This window comes from Hyalella azteca, unplaced genomic scaffold, assembly GCF_000764305.2.
Source record: "Hyalella azteca isolate HAZT.00-mixed unplaced genomic scaffold, Hazt_2.0.2 contig17346, whole genome shotgun sequence".
Lineage (NCBI taxonomy): Eukaryota > Metazoa > Arthropoda > Malacostraca > Amphipoda > Hyalellidae > Hyalella > Hyalella azteca.
In genome coordinates this window covers 68,040-85,607 of record NW_025947133.1, presented here as the reverse complement: position 1 = coordinate 85,607, position 17,568 = coordinate 68,040, and the positions used below count along the sequence as shown (strand labels likewise).

General features: G+C 38.2%; 1 long non-coding RNA gene across 1 annotated transcript in view; it reads right to left on the bottom strand.

The window, feature by feature from the left end:
* LOC108677283 overlaps positions 1-16,695 on the bottom strand; it is a 29,050-nt gene extending 12,355 nt beyond the window's left edge. The window contains exon 1 of the long non-coding RNA XR_001931244.2: positions 16,582-16,695. This is a non-coding gene — a long non-coding RNA (uncharacterized LOC108677283). The remainder of the gene's footprint in view (positions 1-16,581) is intronic.
* Positions 16,696-17,568: the final 873 nt, after the last annotated feature.

The window sequence follows — 17,568 nt, the reverse complement described above, 5'->3', positions numbered from 1 at the left end:
GAACTACAAATGCGTTTAACGGTGCGATCCGTTCTAAATAAATGCTAGTTTTATTTCTGCTACATCCGAGCCACAACGGATGCACAAATTCCGAATTTCTCCCAGGAATTCAATTGGAGTTCCACGCTGACAAAAAAGTACACAAAGACTCCGACAAAAGACAAGAAATGTAGGAATGAACATGTGCGAGAAGGGTTTTATTTTACGGCCAGACTTCGAGAGATGAAGAAATCCACATTGACCGGATAGAGGAATTTAAAATATATTCATAAATAAAATCATTATATGTCATTATGCATATATATAAAGCATCATGATTCCTTAGAAAAATTCTTCAATAATCCATTCAACGTCGGAATAGGGACGACAAAAATTATTCCATTGATTTTTCGCATGTTTTGTTTATTATTTACTTGTAGTCAAAGTAGTACGTTTTGTATTGATGGAATATTTTTGCTGAAACTACAAATAATTAATTGTTATGTGAAGTAACTGCGCCGAAAAATACATGTAAACATGGATAATGGCAGGAACACGGCACAAGTATAATTAAATGTCATATAAAGGCAGTCGAGTGCACGATATCTGAGGGTGTCAGCGACCAAACAAGATATCCTCGAACTTCAGAGTTTACGGCATCGATCATCCCGTCAGGGCCGCGATGTGTGACGTCGCCTTTGAGGATAACTTCAATATCCTGTTAGAAATTCTGCCTGAGCTTCAGAGCCTTCATGCATCAAAGCCTAGGAAGTTCATCGTGAAATTCATCAAAGAGAGTCGCTACTTACTTCCTGACTCGGATGTCATCCAGCATCCATTTGCGCGGAGAATTCAGTTCAAACTACAAAAGGAGTTTCCAATGAGACAGATAAAGTGAGGTTGTGGAAATGCACTGCAAAATTTGATGAATAAACCCAAAAATTAAGTGAGAATATTAAAATCTTGCATGACAAATTTATTTTTGGAAATTTAGTGGTGTAAATGCAAAAAAAAATAATAAAATATTTGAAAGGACATTTTCAATATTTATCGAATTGAAATGTTATAAGGCAACCCCATTAACAGTTTGCAGCACAGAAGCAGATTTCCTGTCAAACTCTGAGTGCCACACGAGTCGGTAATTCAGCGCTCAGCTCACTCTGAGGCGACGTCTGGCATTTTAAAATCTGAAACGTCGCGCCGCTGAGGAATAACTCGGTCCCGCAGTTAGCACGGAAAAGCGGTGCTTTCACAAACTCTTTAGGTTTCAAAGCTATCTCTTCAAGTTTTAGGACTCCCCCTGAGAGCTTTACTGAGCGTCAAGGATATTATACGAGAGTCTATTGCGGCTCTCGAAATGAAGATACAGTCATGAAGGCTGCAAAATACTTCAGCCTTGCAGTGACAGCTTACACCCTTCTTGATACATCTTCACATTACCTTAAACTGACACTTATAACGCATAACGCATAAGTACACTTATAACGCATAAGTGTACGCATACATACACTTATGCGTATTTTTAAACCAAGCTAATGGGGCATGGCAATGTTTAATTATCAGTATAATATTAGTGCGTGTTATGTGCAATATTGCGAAGTAGATCGGAAAGCCATTCCTGTGAGCCCTCAAAACAAAGCGTGAATGCATTTATGAGAGTTCAACAGCAAACTGCGTGTCGTTAACTACCTCAAACGAGTTACGCTGCGCAGCGGCTATACATTCAGAACCTACACGCATACACATTGTTCATGAAATGATAGGCGATGGTGAAAATTTGTTGCAGCAAGAGCGGGGTGGGTGTTTGCCAGCTCAGGTCTCAATGTTTGCCACATGACAAGAGGAGCTTGTCCGTAACGGCATCTGACGCCATCAACGAGCCCGTCTTTCTGTAGCGAAATGACGGTACTGCAAATATTCCTGTGCAGCACGAAATGGAACTTGCGATGGTTGCTTTTTCTTTTGAATTTATAACAATTATTTATCTTCAAAATGATAGGACGATGCTTGGCAATATCAAATTGAATTTCTATTGTATCCAGCTTTTCAATTAGATCCCGAGATCTCACTCGTCAACGTGTTGGGATCTCCGCATAAATGCATTCGGGATAACAAATGAAAAATTAAGATCACAAATTCATATGAAGAAAAAAATGAGCATCTCTCAAAATTAGGCTCAATCCCCTAGTCAAGCTTGTATACATGATGTGATGGTATTGTAATGACCAATTACTGTTGTAAGACGAACCGGTAACCGGTTTTCACGTGTCAGTATTGTAAATTGTATCCTATCAACCAAAGCTTGAAGTGGAACGCACAGCTATGATGTTATGGACACTGAAAACATGTCAAACATTCAATTTTAAGTCCGTACAAATTTGAACACCACTTCACGTATCCAATAAAAACGTACTGCACATTTACTTTAATTGAAAAAAAATTCACGGTTCCGGCAAAATGGGTAAGCTTGCATATTTTAATTGAACACTACGAATCGGACGACGTGGGGCTATGCCTACACATTTTTTACCTGTCCGGTGACACACAAAAGTTTCTCCCTCACTAAAGTTTGAGCTTTCTTGCTGGAATTTAAGGGGCAAATGACGCACTTGATTATCTCATTTTCACGCACGACGACCTGTTTCATGGCTACGAAATGCGCCACTTTTTGCGTTTAAGAATTTTGCGTAGGAGGAAAAATTAAGCCTCAGCTCCGGAAATTAAATTTTCCTCGGGCAAAATTGAATAAATTTTTCATGAAATCTAAAAAATGCTATAAATGTCGAAAAATTGTTAGAAACGACCCTGATAAATTAAAAAGTATCAAAATATCACGTGTTACAGTTTATATTTTGATGCTAAAGTTGTATGCAACAAAGAATAACGTACAATTCAAAAAATGATTTGAAATTTGAGCAGAAAATAGTAAAGAAAACTCTATTATTGTGCTTTGTCGATGCTGATGCCAAGCTAGGATTTCCAACACGTGATGCATTTATCACTCACTTTTACATCTATTTCTGAAGTTTCAATTTCTCATGTCTAATTTCTCACAACGTCTAATTACAACAATATTGAATTAATTTAAATATACCGTTGAACCTACAATCCTTCTAATATTTTTGAGGCTGGCTTGTCCAGTTCACCGAGTCTGACCATGCGCCGACCTCCACCACAATTACTGTCTTCACCAAGTGCCCATCCATACGAGTGGCCATTACAGTTTGCATATGGAACTGCCGAGCTGCTGCTGCCACGGGGAAAGCGTTCTCGGCAGCCTTTGGATTACAGCGTTCGGAAATCTGTGGACTTTGGTTCAAAACCACCATATTAAAAGTTGTTTCAAAACGGTAACAACTGACGAGACCAGTGAAGATCGAAATTAAATTTTCACAAAATGAACTTGAGATGGGGTTTCGCTGCTTGTTTCCTCAAATAGGACCGGACGTTCTTGGATTATTTATCAATTAAAATGCGCAGTATGGACGGCGATGTCATGGAGGGAGAATTGCAAGTCTTGCTAGATAGCGTAGCTAAAGATATGAAAAATATTTGGTGATTTCGTAACAGATATTGAAACATGAGCACTTTTATCACCTAAAAACAAATGAAAAGACGGTTATTCTCACGTTTGAGTTCCAGGAGAGTTTTATTCCAGTTACAGAATTCTCCCTGAAAGATGCTATGAAATATGGTCGTCGTACTATACAGATTTCCAAACTTTCATGAGAGGTTAGGATTGTGTAGTCAACTGGAGGGCCGCTACTAGGTTGTTCGTCTTGCCATTCCTCTGCTAGCAGAGGAAGTGGTTTAGATTGTGCTTCCAAATGGAAAGTATTGCAGCAGCGCTTCTCCAGAAAGATTTCAACATAGTGGGAGTCATGGACTGTGATGTCGGCTGAGAACAAGAAACATGGCCATCACTCCCGCAGAAGAGTTTCAATAAACGCAACGAAGACGCAGTGCCACCATCAGCTTGATCGTCCTCATTATCGCCCACGCGAGAGCCTGGATCAGACAAATGGGTTGGCCACGAAGGCAAGTTTGGTTGCCCGAGTCTCAGGGAAGGTAAAGAATTATCATGAACAAAACACCTTATTTGTGGGCATCAATAGTGCTAGTTTATTCGAAGGCAAAAATTGGCAACAGCTATGGCGAAGATTCATACTTATCCATATACTGTACACAACCAATAAATTCGAAATTAGAAACAATATGCGTAAGAAATTTAAAGTAAATTGACTTATGTAATAGGAAGCAGAGGAGAAGCAGAAATCGAAAGTAGAGGACCGAAAGAAATAAAAGATGCAGCATCAGCAGCAAGCCGTAGAAAAAATTAAAGAGAACGCAGCTTATGAGTCAGCCAATTTGCTGAATCAGCGTCCGGGGCATTTCTGGCAGGGTTTTCCTATGAAGCAACGCACTCCTGCAACACACTACTGAATCAAGTGCTTCACTTGATTCAGTAATGTTTTACATTCCAGTCACGAATCAAACATTCGGTGCTGATCGTATACAGTCAAGAATCAAACGCTAGGTGCTGATCGTATACAGTCACGAATCAAACGCTCGGTGCTGATCGTATACAGTCACGAATCAAACGTTCGGTGCTGATCGTATACAGTCACGAATCAAACGTACGGTGATGATTGTATACAGTCACGAATCAAATACTCGATGCTGATCGTATACAGTCATGAATCGAACGTTCGGTGCTGATCGTATACGGTCACGAATCAAACGTACGGTGCTGATCGTATACAGTCACGAATCAAACGTACGGTGATGATTGTATACAGTCACGAATCAAATACTCGATGCTGATCGTATACAGTCATGAATCGAACGTTCGGTGCTGATCGTATACGGTCACGAATCAAACGTACGGTGCTGATTGTATACAGTCACGAATCAAACGCTCGGTGCTGACCTTATACAGTCATGAATCAAACGTTCGGTGATGACCGTATACTGTACAGTCAGGAATCAAACGTTCGGTGCTGATCGTATACAATCACGAATCAAACGCTAGGTGCTGATCGTATACAGTCACGAATCAAACGCTCGGTGCTGACTGCTGATCGTATACAGTCACGAATCAAACGCCCGGTGCTGACCTTATACAGTCACGAATCAAACGCTAGGTGCTGATTGTATACAGTCACGTATCAAATGCTCGGTGCTGACCTTATGCAGTCACGAATCAAACGCTAGGTGCTGATTGTATACAGTCACGAATCGAACGCTATGTGCTGATCGTATACAGTCACGAATCAAACGCTCGGTGCTGACCTAATGCAGTCACGAATCAAACGCTAGGTGCTGATTGTATACAGTCACGAATCAAACGCTAGGTGCCGATTGTATACAGTCACGAATCAAACGCTAGGTGCTGATTGTATACAGTCCCGTTTCAAACGCTCGGTGCTGATCGTATACAGTCACGAATCAAACGGATTAAAAAAATTGAGGACTATAAGATTCTGATTCTGTCTTGCGGAAAAAAATATTCTCTATTTAACTATGTTCAAATTATGGGAATATATCAAGTTTTTGCATAAAATTTGCCATAAATGTGGCGGCAATGAAGAGCGAAGCCATAACATGGGCGTGAATTAAATAGCAGCGGCAACGCTGGTCGCTGGAGACCGCGTCGTCAGAACCAGCATTACTTGTCAATGCTTAATCGGCCAGCATTGTGAGTGCGAGCAGGAGCTGCTGTGCGAGCAGGAATGGTAATGCGAGCAGGAATATGTGTGCGAGCAGGAATGGTAATGTGAGCAGGAATATGTTCACAAACAGGGATGGCAATGTATGAGTTCGAGTTGGGATTGCTCTGCTTGAGCAGAAGCTCTTAAGACGGAGGCATCCGCAGGATCGGAAGGCTCGCAAATCACTGGTCAAAGTTCAGTCTCAACTTCAGTCATTCTTTGTTTACAGAAAGTTTGCTTCTGGTGAACCTGCCGCAGAGCTCAAAGCAGCTTTCTTCCAATGAAAAAATAGCCGAACTTGTGAATTTAAGAGGCATATTTTTTAGTTTAAGTTTAAGAGACATATTTTAGTTTAAGAGGCATATTTATGTCATTGATTAGCAGTATCAAGTAAGCAATTTTCGGATCATGTTACGCCTTACGGCTAATGCCATCATCATCGAACCTTGCACGCAGCCTAGCACGGAGGATAACAACAATGGTGTACACTTTCAATGTTGTACACTTCTTTTTCACGTATAGAATATAAATGCCAGGAGTGCATAGAGTTCCACTATAAATTCCAGGAAAGTTCAATTATCAGCTTGACATCTATCTATTCCAGGCGAGATTTCAAGCAATTTTCTCCTCCTCTTTGTTCATAAATTTCATGTGAACTGTGAAAGTGCTAAAATAATATGAACGAAAATAAACAGCTTGCAGTAGATGTGAATGAATATGAACCAAACGACATCTTAGTATTTTGTACTATTAATACTTAGTAGTAGTACCAAACTATTTAGCTAACATTTATAGTGTTAGCTAAACACTATAAGTGTTATAGTGTATAGTAAGGTCGCTAACACTTGTAGTGTTAGCGATAGTTTTCGAATGCAGGTTTCACTCGAAGCAACAGACGCGGCAATGCCAGCAACAGGTGGTCAAGTTGAAAAAATTGCGGCATAGTCTACCTCCTCACAAATTATGGTATAAATGAAACACTGACAAGAACAATAATTTTAAATTCTCGTTACGGTGGAGGGATGTTCTGAGATGAGCGAGATGTAAATTCAATGACCCTCACAGACAAAAATAATTCAGCAGGAAATAGACCAACTTGTTTTCGCAGCTTTCGGATTGTTTGCGATCATATGACGTCAGTACTCAATAAGAACTTCTTCTAATGTAAGTTCAACGTAATAATGGATTCGTAATAATGGAATTCATACGCCCACATTTTTAACACAAATCACAATAAATGGACCGTTATGTTTTAAACATTTTAATTAAAAATAGGTGTTAAGGAAGCGAGAGATCATTGCATCATATGCTTTTTACTAAATTCTAAAAATCTCGGTATGTTATATTGTGTCTATATATTATTGATGGTCGCACATGAATCTAATTTTGTCGTCAACGTTATAAGATGTAAGTTGTTTGAAAACAAATGAATTGTATCACAAAAACGATAACCACTGATACGAATGTACCCGCCAGGATTGGGGCATTGGGCAATTAAAAGAAACCAGACGAGAACATACGACAATAAAAAACTCACCACTTTTCTCTGTAATTTTACAAATCGTCGCAGCGCAACTGGTTTTTACGATCAGGGGAGAGCTAACGATATTTTATTCATTTCAAGAACACCGCCCGAATGCTATGAAATTGCAGGACTTAGGCAAGTTGATCTCATTCGTCTTCGTAAAAGGACTCGTAAATCTGGCCATCAGCGACTTTGATAGGGAATTAATCTTTTCTTTTGGCGCTTGCAGATCGAGGAATCGTGTCAGCATGACTCCTGTCACGGTCACGAAACAGATTGTTCGAGTTTACTCCCAGCGATTATACGTTTCATGCCCCATTAAAAACTTGCGTTTATAAGGGAGATGACATAAAAAAGTTACACTCTTGCCTCTCGAGAGAATTAATTTATAATGCATGTAATTTCCGCCTGAATAGCAAAGTCAAGTCATTGAGCAGTAAACGTGCTATAACATATTTAGGTTATACAATAAAATAAACATCGCGGTTATGCCGCTGCTATTTCTCTTCTAAACTTCGGAAACTTTGCCGTATCTCATTTATGTTCGTGCCAGGTGTCCACTTTTTGCAGAGGAAATGATTGGATTTGAGCAAAAGCTCTCTCATGACAGGAAAAAATAAGTTAATTAAAATTAATCCGAACTGAAAGTACGGGCTTCAGGATGATATTGATCAAAAATTCCTTAAGCTTCTCTATCGCTTCAGCATTCGCTTAATATTTATCGCTTCAGCATTCAAATTGGACGATTTCAGCTCGTTGTATAAAATTGAAAGTTTATTTAAACAATATTGGATGTAATTTTAATAAGTTTGGGAGAAAGGAATACCTAATAACCTTGTTCAGATAATTTTACAAAGTAGTTTGACGTTACGCAACAGCCATAATTCGATGTGATGAACTCATACTAAGCGATAATAATGGCTCAAGCCTTCTAAGAATTACCCGTCCTACATTTATGACCTAAAGTATTGCCACCATAAGCCAATAAATATCCCCACTGAGCCACGTGTCGCAGCCAAAATTCAATAACGACGCACGGCCTCAGCTCGGCCGCTGGCCGTCACACGCATGATGGAGGGAGCGTCTCCGTGGCGCCCCGCCAGCGGCAGGCGGAGGCGCGTAGATCATTTCTCTCTTGGCGTACGCCGCGACCCTTTGTCCAGGGATACGGTGACTGTCGGTTATGCTATTCGTACCTAGAGTTACCTCCAGCTTACAAACGGGCTAAAAGTTAGTGTCCATGAGACTTTTAGGGGTACGGCTTGCACCTTCCTACATAATGATAGGCTCAAATATCTTTACATATACTGTATATATATATGTTCAAATAACAAAACGGAATAAAATTGCGACGATAATCCGAATAAAAAGTTGTAATTAAAAGCATTAAAACTGTATTTCTTTCCAATATTACACATTAGAAACAGGATTCAAAAAATGTTGCAATATGAACGAAAGGAATAAATTTACTTATATTACCTTATTTTTGAATTATTTCATCAACATTAAAAATTAGTTTCACCTCGATGGAGCTGCTTCACTGGACTGGTTAGCGGTTAACGTTGAATTCACCTACACGGTGAATTCAGCGCTTGGCATCTACGAACTCGCTGAATTCAGGAGCTAGTATTCATATAAACCTATAATTTCAGCGGTTGTAATTTAACTAGCTCAATTAATGCAGGGGCTGGTACTCAAACAATCCAGTGACTTTTGAGACCATCAGGAGACCAACAACCCAGAGGCAGGAATTGGACGCACCCTCCAGCACCACTCACGCGCGAGGTTTTGTGCCGCGCGTTGACGGCCCCCGAAAACTGACCCATCTTTTCACGCTCTTGAAACTTGGCCCACAAATGACTAGTCGGCTTTACTCAATAACGCTGTCAGTTCTTATTCTCAAGAAATTGTTAACATATTGGCTTCTATCTAATTTGGACCGGTTTTCGACTTTTGTTTTAATCTCGTCTTGTGTAATTTTTTTGTTTCCATAAACATTGTATTAAATTTGTAATAATTCTAAATCATTTCTCTGACGATGGAGCTGGTTTCCGAAACGTTTTCGATGTAGATGAATTAACAGGCTTTTCTCTACTTTCAAGATCTTGGTGAGCTTACCATAAGCATACTAATGCTTATCACAAATCAAATAAGTTCTGCAAACATTGAATTATATATAGCAGTAATATATTCCCTGAACTAATTAAATTGAGTTTATAAACCCACAGTTGTAAAAACACACACTGCCAGTTGCCTAATTAGGAGACTTATCAGAATAGTTTGGACACGATAAATTTTTCTTGAAGCAAAAGAAACTATATTTTGCATTTGGGAGCATCTAATCAGAGCGCAATCTCGGAAACCGGTCTCGAATTAAAAACGTGCAGATTTACTCAGGCAGAGAAAATTGTTTCGCAGAATGTACCGGTCGCTTAAGCAAAATATTCTACTTAATCACGGTGGTGCTGTAAATATCTTATGAAGCGATTAAAGAACGGAAGTGTTCTGATCTCGATAAAGAATAAGCCTCCCTTAAACCTTACTTATAACAGGGCCACCTGGAAAATTGCTTCTTACATTTTTACTGCCTTCCTTGTCATAAAAATTTTGCCCGAAAGCCGCTTGCTGAATGGCTGAGGCAAAGAAAATTTGGCTTCGCTCGTAGCGGGAAATTACCGGCAGGATAAAGCATTTATTAACTTCCTAGGTTACTATCGCTTTAAAGGATACTTTCGTTAAGCCAGGCAATGCTTTCGCATTCTTTTCGCCCAAACATTTAAAGATACGAAGGTTATTGAAGGGTATTGAAGTTTTGGTTAACTTTAAACTTTAATGAAACACAAAATTTTGTTGTAATTATGATGATGTGTTTTAGGCACGAGTGAACCTATGTTACATAACTATTTCGCATAGGCATGCAGGCATGATATATATTAAATAAATGTATTGTGCAAAATCCTCTGTCTAAAAAACGCCAAATTGTGGCGAGTCTTCAACTTCGTTCATATGACATGGGCATTTCGTTTTAAGTATTTTCAAGCATTGAGGATTATTGTATTAAAAACCATTGAGTTAAAACTTTATCAATAACTATTTATCCGCAAAAATAGTAATAGTCCTTATTACAGTAAATAATGTTATAATTACATAACCAAATACTTATTTGTCTTCGAATATTTGGCATCGTATTGACGTCTTATCAAAATTCTAAAATAGAATGTGACCGGAGGAGACGACGATAACGTAACGCTGACATAACGCATTCAGATATTAATGGAGTCGGATTATTCTCTTCCAACATAATGTGGATTTTTGAAGTGTAGGAACAGATATAAGCAACGACGCGTTTGATGTTCAGTCTCGCATTCTCCACAGGTAATGTTCTATTGCTTGATTAATTCACAATATATAATGAGGAAATAAATTAATTCTACGCCATCTTTCCCGGATCTGGGAGCGTAAGAGGGTTCACGGACTGTAAATATAATCAAGATCGACTTATTTAAAGTTGTATTAAATGGTAAAATTATGTGTCAAAATATTTCTTAATTATTAAACAGATTTTCGAATAACAATATATCCTAATTCGACATTAATGCAGCCACAGGGCTCTGTTTGATTACAATTGGTCTTTTATTCAATTGATTTAATTCTAATTTTAATTTTTTGTAATAATAAGTGTATGATGATGACGTCGGCCTTGATCAGTTGATTTCATACACGTCGGCCTACCATCAAATTGCTTTAAAAAAGTATTGATTTAAATTTCCCCAGCGCGACTGTATAAGCCATAAATAAACTTATTTAGTAAATTGCAAACTTTCATTGGACAAAATTTCAATCTCTAGATTCTACAATGCACTCAATATACAGTCTTGCAAAACAGCCATGTATCGTTTATAGGGCATAGCTCCTTATGAAATCTTGGATGCAATAAAGTACAACTCTTCTGATACATCTCATCATACTTATGTCAGATTAAAATACAAATATAAATACAAATTCATATTGGCTAACGAGTTCTGATTCTGGTATTAAAAAAATATTTATAGCAAAAGCGAGACATTTATTTCCTTTTAGCTTTGTGATGGTTAATATCTTGTTTATTTTTCGTCCCAAGTAACTCATTTTGCATGAGAAATTAAATATCACTAATGATTACAGCCTTGCATCCAAAACATCTTGTCAATTTTAAATTCTATCGAAAAATTGTAGACAGCACAAAATGCTGATCTACAAGATGGCTTGCTCAACATTCTGCATTGAGTTTTAAATGTTAATATTACAGCAGTCCCACGTAATAAGCACTAATTATAGTTACTATACCAACAAACTAATAGTCATTACTCTGACGTAAAGTAGCCAAAAATTCTGATGATAAAATTTTGAGTCTGAGTTTATGAGCTCAAGTCTACGGTAAATACTGATTCCCTCAGTTCAAGGAGCTATCTACACTTGAGTAGTTCTAAGTCTCCGCAGCGGCGTGTAATTCTAAATGGTTTAGCGCCTTAATTGGACGCGGAGGCTTCAACATTGGTCGAGTAAAGAAGTTTACAAATAAATGAAGCTCTCTTAGATCAAATTGAGTTTGAAAGTTGAGAACGTGAGAAAAAGTTTTATGTCTTTATTTTACTATCTCACAAGAATAAAAATACGTACAGGAAGTAATTATAAGTACTGATATATATATAGAAGTACTTATAGAAATTAGTACTTATATAAATTTCTCCAATTGCACTTACAAATAAACATCAGCGATTCAGTGCATCCGTCGAATCCTCAAATCCAGGAGCAAAAAGTATCCATTTGCTTGCTTTTAAGTATACTCGACGATCTCAAATAATTTTTCAACCATTCGACCTTCAGTACTCAGTGAAACAATATTGAATATTTTTCCTACTCTGCCTTGCGACATTTCCAGCAGGTCTATACCTGAATATATTAAATGAGATATCATGACATTAAGCAAACAAACGCTATAAAACCAACTTGGATTGATTAATTACTTAATATCAAGCATCCAAAGCCTGCACAATAATAAAAACAAAACTAATAAATATTGTACAAAATTATATATTGGTTTCTGCGATGGTTGAACCTACGGAGTGAAGTCGATTTCGACCTGTTCGGATCACTGAGGCCTGAAACTCGAGCCCATGGAAGGAATTTGGCACAGAACTCTAAGGACTTTCATACCAGTATTTAACTATCTCGTCGCATCACATGGCTCGCTAAGACTCTCGTTGCAACGCAAGGCTCGCTAAGACTCTCGATGACACACAGGCTTCGCTAAGACGAGCACAAGAAGTAAACACAAACGGAGTCACTAAAGAATTGGGAGCTTCAGGAATTGTTCAACAAGAATTAACAGCCATTAACATTGAGGTTAACAAAGCTATTAACGTGGACTGAAAAAGCGCATCGTAAGTCTTTGTATTTTGCGAAAATACATGGAAAATAGATTCAAAATTGCGCTTAAAAGATTATAAGAAGCAATCTAATAAGGAACAAGGGAGGAACCATTGCGTGTAAGGATCCTCATGCCCTTAACGATTCTTCAAGGACCTACATCAAAGACCATTACTTTTCTCATATCAAAATTTCCAGGTTGACGTCAAAATTCCCTAAAACATGAACAGCACTAGCTCTCAGATCTTAATAACACCGCAGTACCTAGTCAACGAGATCATATTGCAGGTGAATTGACGCCACACTGTGGCAACAATACCACTTTTTAATTGAGCATATTAATAATTTTTTAGCTGACTTTCACATTTTTGACATCTCATCCATGTTTTCAGTCTACTAGCTTTCACTGAAGCACTAAACCTGTTTTATATTAATTGGCATTATTTGTTAAATTTAAATCGACAATTTTTCCTCCCTCTGCAACTGCTCTCAGAACGAGTTCTATGGTTTTACCTACATATATACATTTCCAAGGTGTTTGTTACCGTTATTTGCTGACATTTAGCGTTATAAAAGCCTAGTTGTCTTGCACTCACTAAGACAAGTAGTCAGCTCACTGCACTCCCCGGGGCATGAGTGTAAGCCTTGACTAACATTTAGGCAAGAGTGTAAGCCTTGACTAATATTGAGGCATGGGTGTAAGCCTTGACTAATGTTGAGGCATGAGTGTAAATGTAAGCCTTGACTAACATTGAGGCATGAGTGTAAGCCTTGACTAACATTGAGGCATGAGTGTAAGCCTTGACTAATGNTCTAGATGTGTATAAGAGACAGGCGTAGGCCAGGAAGCAGTGCTGCTGAGAGCAGCGCTAATTCTATCCCTTGGGACTGCGGCATAAAGCACGTTCTGTGTTACGATTTTGTGCTGTCCCTGTCCCTTACCCTAAACTTAATGGAAATTTAATTTATTTTGATATCATCGGTGGTTTTTCTTTCTATTTTTCGCTGCTTTGTCTACCTGTGCTATTCAATGAAAAAAATAACTACCGGAGATGCAATTGCTCTACTAAGCTCAAACGGAACCTGAAATAAAATCGGACTTACAAAGGCCGTTTCTGCTCCTACCAATCGGCATGTTTGGACAATGAACCTAACGAAGCACTCATCTTCCCTAACTTCTATTTCTTACAGGTTTACTGATGTAGCTTGGTAAAAAATTAGTAACCAGAAATATAGAAGGAAATCAATCAGATAAAATCGTCAAACTCCTAGAGTGTGAAACTCACTGGTAACCATAATGTTATCGATGTCATGAATTATCCGACATAAACGAAATATAAATGATTTTTTATAGAATCATTCATTTTTTTCCACGTAATTAGTATGAAATTCCATCTCCGCAGCCTTCTTTATGGGAGCTCGAGGAAACATTACTGCGACTCACGCTACGTAAGTTTTACACGGTAAAATGATCTCCGGTTCAATGATCCACCAAGGAAATTTGGCGCTAAGGGAAGCTGTAATAGAAACTCCGATCAGCGTCTCGTCTGAAATATCCGCCCAAAAATACCCTCAGGAAAGATATGTGTGAAATATCCTTTAGAAGCCGCCATAATGCGAAGGGAACGACAGCTCAAGTTCGCCATGAGACTTACGAGGCAGCTTGGGGTGTGATAAGCCAAGACGATTCATGAGACGTCGCGGCGCTGAGGCGTGCATGCAAATGGCCTAATTTTTGGTTTCCTGGTACGAATAACAATGGGTACCGGGGCACGCGGGTCGAACAATTGATCATGGATGGGCAGAAAGTGCATGGCATTGGCTTTGCTTTTGTCTTCTTGGTACGAATAACAGTAAAAAGGGCACTATATATTTACGAAGAATTGAGCATTGTGGGCAGAGAGTGAAAAACATTGGTTTTGTCCTTGGTTTGCAGTTGCGAATAACAATTGGAACACGAGGGGCGAGGATTAATCATCTGCGTGGCATGTGGCTTATATTGTTTTCAATAAAATTAAAACAAGATAATGGAACCACTAATCAAATACATCCACTCATTTACACTTTTTGCTTACTTTTAAATAAATGATATAATATTTATTTTCTTGCTTTTTAATAATAACTAGTATTTCTTTAATTACCATCAATCAACACGCTAAATTATATGGTGAATTAGTATAGGTGGATTAGAGGCAACGAGATACATGTAAAAAGGTTTAAAATAAATGGAATTATAAGGAGTGTGATTACCACAGTTGAGGGATTATCTATCTATTTATACTGTTCTGAACTAAAAACAAAATAAGTGGGAATATTCCCGAATTTCATTGCGCTTTTTGCTCTTGTGAGGATCACCCAGAGCAAGTTTACCCTTTACATGGGCGTGTCAGAGCTACGTCTGCTCTCTGCTCGTGCTGCACCCTCAAAAAATATATGAATCATTTTGTTTTGATGTTCATTTTAAAACTGAGTAGATGTCTGCAGAGAATGAGGGCTTTGTCGAACTACAGACCAGAGAAGTGAATGTCTGCAGAGAACGAGGGCTTTGTCATACTACAGACCGGAGAAGTGAATGTCTGCAGAGAACGACGACTTTGTCATACTACAGACCGGAGAAGGAAGTGAATGTCTGCAGAGAATGATGGCTTTGTCATACTACAGGAGAAGTGAATTTCTGCAGAGAATGAGGGCTTTGTCATACTACAAACCAGAGAAGTGAATGTCTGCAGAGAACGACGTATTTGCCGTAATACAGACCAGAGAAAGGGTCTACAGTCTTGACGAACTTTTCCGAAGTTTTCCTGAGCAAGTAATACTGGTCTCTGATGAACGGGAACAGTTGTGTTCAAGTTATAGAACCACAGCGGACATTACATGAGTAAAATTTAAAAAAAGTCCTTAAATTTTAAGTATTTTACCTCGTGCATCATACTGAATTATTAGTGCTGACTCGATCCCAAAAGATTGGGCTGCATTCGCATGATAAAATTATAAATCGATGGCCGAAAACTGAAACATATTATGCGTTAAATGGTGGCTGCAATTATTGATGTCACAAACATTTGCTGTGGAATAGACGGAGAATATGCACATGAAGTATAAAGCTCGTATACCTGATAAAATTACTTCAATAAATTTGTCGGCGGTTAATATATGGTGACTGATGTTAAGTAATAAGCAACACAATGAATATTTGAAGGAAATTCAACATCAAGTATTTATAAGAGAAACTCTGACAAAATATTTTTATATTGTTTCTATGATAATAATTTTAATAATAGAGCAACCTTATTTTTTTAAGCCAGAATGAAAGTATAAATAATTATAAATAAAGAAAAAATAAAGGTCTTCCGACTGCCGATATCTGATGTCCTCATCTCTAAGGATTGTACTCGAGTTATCAATCTCCTAACTACAGAATTTCTCAGATCCTTTTAATTTTTTCCAGTAATTTAGTGGTTGCAATTTATGAGTTCTATCTTATTTACGCGTCTTATGTCCACCAACGTTTCATTATTAAATGTATCTTGTAACAATAAAATGAATTTAGTTGGCATTTAAAGCGTTATTTATGTACTAAAAAAATAACTTTCTGAAACCTGTTCAGACTTACGTCATCTGAAAAAAATATTTCGACTCCCTGAAAATTGTTTTAATAAAGTGCATACTTTGGTCATTAATCAGACTAGTATAAACCATCAATTTCTGCTATCTAACTAAAGTTCATAAAGAAAAACAAGGAAAACTGACGAAATAGTAGGTTGGAAAAAACGAAACCATACACTTTATATGAATACAAATGAAATAATAATGCAAAAAATTAATTCGTCATGCTCTTTCAATGCATGGAGAATAAATTTAAAATTAATCTCTTTTCACAATGATTCTGTTAAATTTGCATATCACTATTATTTTTTTTTGCTTTCTCTTAAATATAAACATCAAAAGAGCACTTACCACTCTGATTATTGGGGCCACGGGAGCGCTCATCCAGTCGTTACAGCGTAGAGCTCGAGTCTGCGAAGCGCAGCGGGCGAGAGTATCTCAGCGGAGCTCAGAGCGACACACCTACCCACGGCGCAGCTGGCGAGCAACTGACAGTCGTAGGACTAGGACAGCGGGCCAGAGTTACCAAATAGTGGCACAATGAAACGGCTCCCAAAACAGGCAAAAATTCAGTTATATTAATAAATTCGTAATTTCAGGTTTAATAATGCATTTTTCGTTTGTTATTATGCATTTAAAAACTGTAATACGTTTGCAGTTTTCATGGATTTTTCCTGGTCCGCGCAATTGGTAAAAGGCCCTGTTTTTCAGATTTGGCCGGAATACGGCCCACCTGGCAACCTTGGTCACGGCGCGATCTTCCTGGCCAGTCGCCGCTCCCGCGGATGCAGTTACGCAATTTAACGCCGGACATTTCATGACCTCAAAATGATCAAGAATATTTCCGCCAGCTGATTAATTTGTAATCTGATAGGGTAATTGAATTGTGGAGCTTCATTTCCCGCCCCTGACCTTATTTTAGCCAGTGGGCACTTGCAATTTTTCAAAACACGGAAAAGGTTTGGAGTGAATGGGGTCTTCAACTACTGAGGTTTATCGTTCGATAAAATATATTTTATTTTTAGTTAATTTAAAGCTGCAGACACTGTGTAACAGCATGGAATAATTTGACACAGGTTAGGTTTTAAGCAGGCATGGCGTGTTACACTAAAAACATGATTAGTTCTTAATGTCCTAACAGTGATAGACTTTGTTAACTCAACTCGAGCATAGAGCGGGCATCGCACTGATGCGTCCTTTGATCGGTAGAAACTGGGTCAGGATGATCCACAATCACAATTAATTTGGACAAAGTTGTATTCATTTCTCTTATTACCGCGTCGAAGCCTCTATCACCTAGACTACAACAAGGTTACAGCAGCGGCAGTAGCAGCAGTA